Here is an 8,916-nt window from a genome sequence, read left to right as displayed (position 1 = left end):
CTCCTACAGTACAGGGATGATCTCCTCCTCTGTAGTCCATCTGAGAACCTTTCTCAGCTCTGTACTGCCCAGCTCCTAAACTTTCTTGCGGGTTGGAAATACCGCGTGTTGCAAAACAAAGGCCCGTTCTCTCAGACTCAGGTCACATACCTCAGACTCTCCATCACCCCCACTCATATCATCTAACTCCAGAAAGACAGGACCTAATAACAACCTTCCCCATGCCCAATACTAAAAAAGAACTATCAATTTTAGGCCTCACCAATTTTTTTAAAACTTAAATACCTAATTTTAAATCCCTAGCCAAACCTTTATATAAGGCAATAGCTGCATACTTGTCTGAACCCCTAGAAAGCCCTCGAGACCCCCTTAAACCTTCACCACACTCAAAATGGCACTAGGCCAAGACCAAGTCTTAGCTCTTCCAAACCCAAATAAGCCTTTTCTCCTATACACCAACAAAAGATGGCTTTGCTCTTGGGCTTTTAGCACAGCAATATGGACCAGACGAATGGGTTATAGCCTGCTTTTCCAAACAAATCATTACCCCTTCCTAGGTGGCCAGCCTGCCTCTGTGCCTTAGCAGCAGCAGAAATTCTCAGTCAAGAAACGCTTAAGTTAGTTCCCTTTGCCCAGGTAACTGTCCACTACTCCCATGCTATTTCCGGCCCACTAACCAACCAGGCCATCGCTGAAGCCTCCCTATCCCGAGTTCATTCTTACATACCCAACTGATTCAAAATCCTCAAATCTCCCTACATAAGTCAGCTCTCTCCCTCAACCCTGCCTCATTGCTTCCCCTCCCCCACTCCCACACCCATACCCATGACTGTACTCAACATCTTTTCTCCTCTTTACACCCTTCCCCAACATACAAGACACCATTCTATCCCAGGGAGAATCCTGGTTCACAGATGGAAGCTTCTACAAGACCGGCCCAAAGGGAGCAGGATATGCCATCAATACCTTCACCTTCATCACTGAGTAGGGACACTTGCCTTCCAGTACCTCTTCCCAACAGGCAGAACCTATTGTCCTAATGCAGGCAAGACTGACTTTAAATGTGCCTACCACATCATACATTTATGCATAAAAATCACCCAAACCCCACCCTCCTAATGAGCTTTCCACGGGCCCTACTCTTTACTCATCTCATCTTGCAAAAACCTTTATTATATAAAAAATTCCCCCAGACTATCTCTCAGTTTTTAGAACACGTCTTGGATGCCTGGAAGCAGGACGCTCTCAGCAACTACACCCATGAAAAAATTTACTTTTACACTTTCATTCCAGTTCTATCCCTCACTGACTTACTCGAATCACCGTAACCATGCTGACTCCTCTCACAATTACAGTTATCACCCTTCTAACCTTTGCCAACTCATATCGACATCCTCTACCCCCCACAATACAGCAAACAGCGGGCTTAACCAAAACCAACTGCTGGATCTGCCCCCTCACTTCCCACCATCAAGGCATTAAGGTAACTGCCTTCCCGCCCAATCTCACCACCTTATATAACCTTACTGCCCACTTTCTCCCATCCCCCTACTATACAGGTTTGGCAGATCTCCCTAGAGCAGCCCAGCCAGTAGCCATCGTCACTGCATCTGCTTCAGACATGTCAACAGCACCCACATTCAGACTCGCTCCTTGGGCGCATTCAACCCTTCCCTTCTCTGCAATCATACACTAGACTTAACGTTCATACACTATGAAGGCCAACCAAAAACTCTTACTCGTCCTTACATATTAGCGCAAATTCACAATCATACCAACACTTCAGATTTTCCTGCTACCCCTATATGGATCATAAATTTTCAACTTAACCAATATAGCCAAACATTTCTTCACAAAATCCTTCATAATGTGGAAGATGGCTGCGGAGTAGGGACAGTGTTCTCAGCTCGCTCCTGTTAAGGAGAGACTCCAGGAACGAATGCGGAGAGGAGTGACTGACAGCACCTCCACAAAAGATCTCAAGACAAGGTGGGCAGAGTGACTCTCAATAAACTAACCAGAGAAAAAATCCACCAAAAAGTAGCTGAAATACAACCAGACAGATTAAAGAAATATCATCAACGACAACACAGAAGGAGATCCAGGAGGGCAGAGGAGTAAGTGGAAGCTACACTAGCCTCCTCCCAGAACCAGACAGTGCTGACTCAGCCCCAGTAGAGCAGTCAGACCATTCCCCTCCAAGTGGCATCAGACTAAGGGGAAATAAAAGCCCTGCCTACAGGAATTAAGCTGCCACACCCACAGTCCTTAAGCCACAGCCAATCACAGATTGAGTATATTAACAACTAAAGAAGAGAGACAAAGGCAGTAGATCACTGGAAGTCTCCAATAGGCTGCGTAGGGCCAGTCTGGTACATGATCTGACACTACCAGAGGCAGATCGAGGAAGAGCAGATCATTCTAAGAAGCATCAACAAACAATAGGAACCACAAAAATGGGAAGACAGAGAAATAACCCCACATCAAAAGGGAAGGTAGAATCCCCAAAGAGAGTGCTAAATGAAATAGAGGGGAGCAAAATATCAGATACAGAATTTAAAACATGGATTATGGAGAAGCTGAATGAGCTCAGTGAAAACTACAAAGAACTCCAGGGAAACTACAAGGAACTCACAGAGAATTACATGAGCATGAAAAAGGACATAGAAGCTATCAATAAGAGCCAGGAGAAAATGAAGAATATGATCTCTGAATTGAAGAACACAGTAGAAGGAATTAAAAGCAGGCTAGAAGAAGCAGAAGATCGGATCAGCCAGCTGGAGGACAACATACACAAAAACTCCCAGACAGTGCAACAAAATGAAAAAAGACTGAACAAGACTAAAGAGGTTCTCAGACAGCTGCAGGACAACATGAAACGTAACAATATCCGTATCATTGGAATTCCAGAAGGAGAAGAAGAAGAGCAAGGGATAGAAAACCTCTTTGAAAAACTAATGACAGAAAACTTCCCTCACATGAGGAGAGAAAGAGTCACGCAAATCCAGGAAGCATAGAGAGTCCCAATGAAGATGAACCCCAACAGGCCCACCTCAAGACACATCATAATTAAAATGGCAACATTCAAAGACAAAGAGAGCATCCTAAAAGCAGCAAGAGAGAAACAACTAATAACATACAAGGGAGCTCCAATAAGGCTATCATCAGATTTCTCCACAGAAACACTACAAGCCAGAAGGGAATGGCAAAAAATATTCCAAGCAATGAAAAACAAAGGCTACAACCTAGAATACTATACCCAGCAAAGCTCTCATTCAAAATGGAGGGTGAAATAAGGAGCTTCCAAGACAAAAGAAGGCTAAAAGAATACATCTGGAGCAAACCAGCAATGCAAGAGATGCTAAAGGGTCTGCTTTAAGAAGATAAAGAAACAGAGACAGAGAAGTACACGAGTACAAAGGGGAAAAATGACAATGAATAAGTACTTATCAGTAATAACCTTAAACGTAAAAGGATTAAACGTTCCAATTAAAAGACATAGGGTAGCTGAATGGATTAGAAAGCATGACCCACATATATGCTGTCTACAAGAGACACACCATAGAATAAAAGATCTACACAGACTGAAAGTCGTCGGCAGCCGTCCGTCTCGAGAGACGATGGTGTAGCTTCTCAAGAATCTATCTGCACCGCCGAGAATGGCTGTGCAGTCCGACTCGGGAGTGACATCGTATCTGTCCCCTCCCGTGTTGAATCGACATCTTGCGATGACGCTGAAGCTACAGAGCCTGGGCAGGGTGATATGGAGGGTCTGCTGTTGCCCATGCAGCAGACCCCCCCTCTCTTCGCAGCTGAAGGGTCCAAGGGAAAGACGGAGTCAATACAGCTTGGCTTCAGGTGCGCCGCAGGAGTTGCCGGTGTTGACTACAACGTCAAACCGCCTTAGGGACTCCGGCTCCGGATTTTCTGTCGGGGTTTACTCCCTTAGCCTTTCCCCTGAAGAGGTATGCCGCAAGGCAGCGGAGGTTTTTTTGGAGTCAGAGTTTTCCTTCTCTGATGTGCCCTGACTGGAAGATCGAACCAGCGACACTTAGCTCGCAGGCCGACGCTCAATCCACTGAGCTAAACCAGCCAGGGCCACAGACTGAAAGTAAAGGAATGGAAAAAAGTATTTCAAGCAAATGGACATGAAAAACAAAGCCGGGGTAGCACTACTTGTATCAGACAAAACAGATTTCACAGCAAAGTCCATAAAAAGAGACGAAGAAGGGCATTTCATAATACTTAAGGGAAAAATCCATCAAGAAGATATAACCCTTATAAATACATATGCACCCAATTTAGGAGCACCCAAATATATAAGGAAAATTTTGAAAGACTCCAAGAAAGATATAGACAGCAACACACTCATCGTAGGGGACTTTAACACCCCATTGTCAACAATGGACAGATCTTCAAAGCAAAGAAACAACAAAGATATTAAGGCACTGAACAACACTCTAGATCAAATGGACTTAGTCTATATATATAAAACTTTTCACCCCAAAGAAGCAAAATATACATACTTCTGAAGTGCACATGGAACATTTTCAAAGATAGACCACATCGTAGGACACAAAACAAGCCTTAAGAAATTCAAGAAAATTGAAATTATATCAAGCATCTTCTCAGATCACAATGGCTTAAAATTGGAAATCAACCTCAAGGAAAAAACTCAAAAACATTCAAACTCATGGAGAATGAATAACATGCTATTAAATAATGAATGGGTTAACAATGACATCAAGGAAGATATCAAAAAGTTTCTGGAAACCAATGATAATGAACACACAACAACCCAAAACCTATGGGATACAGCGAAAGCAGTCCTAAGAGGAAAGTTCATAGCAATACAAGCCTACCTAAAAAAGCTAGAAGAATCTCTAATAAAAAATTTAACCCTACAGCTACAAGAACTAAAGGAAGAACAATCAAAACCCAGATCAAGCAGAAGGAAGGAAATCATCAAGATCAGAGCAGAATTAAATGACATAGAGTCTAAAGTAACAATTCAAAAGATCAACAAAAGTGGGAGCTGCTTCTTTGAAAAGATAAAAAAAATTGACAAACCTTTAACCATGCTCATCAAGAAAAAAAGAGAGTGGACCCAAATACATAAAATCAGAACCGAAAGAGCAGAAATTAAAACTAATACAACAGAAATATAAAGAATTATAAGAAATTATTATGAACAACCGTATGGCAAGAAATTTGACAACCTAGAGGAAATGGACAAATTCCTGGAAACCTATAGTCTTCCCAAACTGAATCAAGAAGCAGCAGAAAGTCTGAATAGACCAATAACAGCTAGTGAAACTGAAGCAGTAATCAAAAAACTCCCAGCACACAAAAGCCCAGGACCAGATGGCTTCACAAGTGAATTCTACAAAACATTTAGGAAAGAACTAACTCCTATCCTCCTCAGACTATTCCAAAAGATACAAGAAGAGGGAAGACTCCCAAACTCGTTCTATGAAGCCAGTATCACCCTAATTCCAAAACCAGGTCAAGACACAACAAAGAAAGAAAACTACAGGCCAATATCACTGATGAACATAGATGCTAAAATCCTCAACAAAATATTGGCAAACCGGATCCAGCAACACATTAGAAAGATCATACACCACGATCGAGTAGGATTCATCCCAGGGATGCAAGAATGGATTAATATTTGCAAATCAATAAACGTAATACACCACATAAACAAAATGAAAGACAAAAACCACATGATCATATCAATATGTGCAGAAAAAGCATTTGATAAAGTACAACACCCATTTATGATAAAAACTCTCAGCAAAATGGGAATAGAGGGAGCATAACTCAACATAATAAAGGCCATATATGAGAAACCTGAAGCCAACATCATACTTGATGGGCAAAAACTGAGAGCATTGCCCCTGAAATAAGGAACAAGACAAGGATGTCCGCTCTCTCCACTCCTTTCAACATAGTCTTGGAAGTTCTAGCCACAGCAATCAGACAAGAAAGAGAAATAAAAGGCATCCAAATTGGAAAAGAGGAAGTAAAACTGTCATTATTTGCAGATGACATGATAGTGTACATAAAAAATCCTTTAGACTCCACCAAAAAACTACTCAACCTAATAAGTGAATTCGGCAAAATAGCAGGATACAAAGTCAATATTAAGAAATCGAAGGCATTTTTATACACCAACAATAAAAACTCAGAGATAGAAACTGAAAGAAAAATCCCATTTACCATAGCAACAAGAAAAATAAAATACCTAGGAATAAACTTAACCAAGGAGGTAAAAGACCTGTACACAGAAAACTACATAACACTGAAGAAAGAAATTAAAGAAGATACAAATAAATGGAAGCATATACCATGCTCATGGATGGGAAGAATCAACATCATTAAAATGTCCATATTACCCAAAGCAATTTAAAGATTCAATGCAATCCCTATTAAAATACCAGCAACATATTTCACAGACCTAGAACAAATACTTCAAAAATTTATATGGAACCAAAAAAGAGCCCGAATAGCCACAGCAATTTTGAGGAAGAACACAGTAGGAGGAATCACAATACCTGATATCAAACTATACTACAAGGCCACAGTAATCAAAACAGTCTGGTACTGGCATAAAAACAGACATATAGATCAATGGAGCAGAATACAAACCCCAGAAATAAACCCAGGTTCATATGGTCAACTAATATTTGACAAAGGGGGAAAGAACATCAAATGGAGTGAAAAGAGCCTCTTCAACAAATGGTGTTGGGAGAACTGGACAGGGACATGAAAAAAAATGAAACTAGACCACCAACTTACACCATCGTCGTCGGCAGCTGTCCATCTCGAGAGACAATGGTGTAGCTTCTTAAGAGTCTATCTGCACTGCCGAGAATGGCTGTGCAGTCCGACTCGGGAGTGACACGGTATCTGCCTCCTCCCATGTTGAATCGACATCTTGCGATGACGCTGGAGTGTCCTCTCCAGTGAAGCTGAAGCTACAGAGCCTGGGCGGGGTGATATGGAGGGTCTGCTGTTGCGCATGCAGCAGACCCCCCCTCTCTTCGCAGCTGAAGGGTCCAAGGGAAAGACGGAGTCAATACAGCTTGGCTTCAGGTGCGCCGCAGGAGTTGCCGGTGTTGACTACAACGTCAAAGCGCCTTAGGGACTCCGGCTCCGGATTTTCTGTCGGGGTTTACTCCCGTAGCCTTCCCCTAAAGAGGTATGCCACAAGGCAGCGGAGGTTTTTTGGAGTCAGAGTTTTCCTTCTCTGACTTACACCATACACCAGAATAAACTCAAAATGGATCAAAGACTTAAATGTAAGCCGTGATACCATAAAAGTCCTAGAGGAAAAAATAGGCAGGAAAATTTCAGATATCCCACGTAGCAACATTTTCACTAATATATCTCCTAAGGCAAGAGAAATAAAGGAAAGAATAAACAAATGGGACCACATCAAACTAAAAAGTTTCTGCTTAGCTAAAGAAAACATCAGCAAGATGAAAAGGAAACCAACCATATGGGAAAATATATTCGCCAATGACATCTCAGACAAGGGATTGATCTCCAAAATATATTAAGCACTCATACGACTCAACACCAAGAAGACAGACAACCCAATTAAAAAATGGGCAAAGGACCTGAACAAACACTTCTCCAAAGAGGACATACAGACCGCCCACAGACATATGAAAGTATGCTCAACATCGCTAGCGATCAGAGAGATGCAAATAAAAACCACAATGAGATACCACCTTGCAGCAGTCAGAATGGCCATCATCAATAAATCAACAACCAACTTGTGCTGGAGAGGATGTGGAGAAACGGGAACCCTGGTGCATTGCTGGTGGGAATGCAGACTGGTGCAGCCACTTTGGAAAACATTTTGGAATTTCCTCAAAAAACTAAAAATGGAACTGCCTTTTGAACCAGCAATTCCATTGCTAGGATTATATCCGAAAAATCCTGAAACACCAATTCAAAAGAACCTATGCACTCCAATGTTCATAGCAGCACTATGTACAATAGCCAAGTGCTGGAAACAACCTAAATGCCCATCTGTAGATGAGTGGATCAAAAAACTGTGGTACATTTACACAATGGAATTCTATGTAGCAGAAAGAAAGAAGGAACTTCTACCATTTGCAACAACATGGATGGAACTAGAGAAAATTATGCTTAGTGAAATAAGCCACGCAACAAAAGAAAAATACCTCATGCTGTCACCTATTACAGGAAACTAATGAACAACACAAACAAATGAGCAAAATTGAACCAGAGGTATGTAAACAAGAAGTAGACTAACAGTAACAAGGGGGGCAGAGGGAAGAAAGAGAAGGGTGTAAGAAGGGGAAGGGTCAAGTAAAAAAAAAATAAATATATGAATGACCCACAGACATGGGCAACTGAGTGGAGACTAAATGTGGGGGAAGGGAGCGACTGGGTGCAGGGAAGAAAGAGGGGTAAAAAAGTGAGACAACTGTAATGGAAAAACAAAAAAAATTTTTTAGTGGGGGAAAAATGAAAATATGAAGAATGGAAATGCCAGTTCAGTGAATATTAGGACAAAGATTTTCCTTCACGTTGTATATTTTTCTCCCTATTTGACCCCTCCAGAGTTTGGCATTCTAAACAAGTAATGACATAAGATTCTTTGCATAGAACTAATAAGACCAGTTGTTAATAGAGTTTCCTTTTTTTTTCTTTTTTTTGACCAAGTCTTTGACAGGAATGTCAAGCCTAAAGGAAACATACTTGGGCTCAGATTGTTACCAAAAAGCCCTGAGAAACTGGGAATGACTTTCAAAGGTAATAAAAGCCCGTGAGATAAAAGGCCTGGTACCATGGTTGGTTGTGCGGTCCACAGCAATCTTTCCAGGGAAGGAACGAAGGTGGTTTTCCTGAAAGATGGCTAGAAGGGACCTTAAGGCA

This window comes from Furipterus horrens, unplaced genomic scaffold (genome assembly GCF_987537825.1).
Source record: "Furipterus horrens unplaced genomic scaffold, mFurHor1.1.pri manual_scaffold_19, whole genome shotgun sequence".
Classification (NCBI taxonomy): Eukaryota; Metazoa; Chordata; class Mammalia; order Chiroptera; family Furipteridae; genus Furipterus; species Furipterus horrens.
This window is presented reverse-complemented; position numbering follows the sequence as displayed.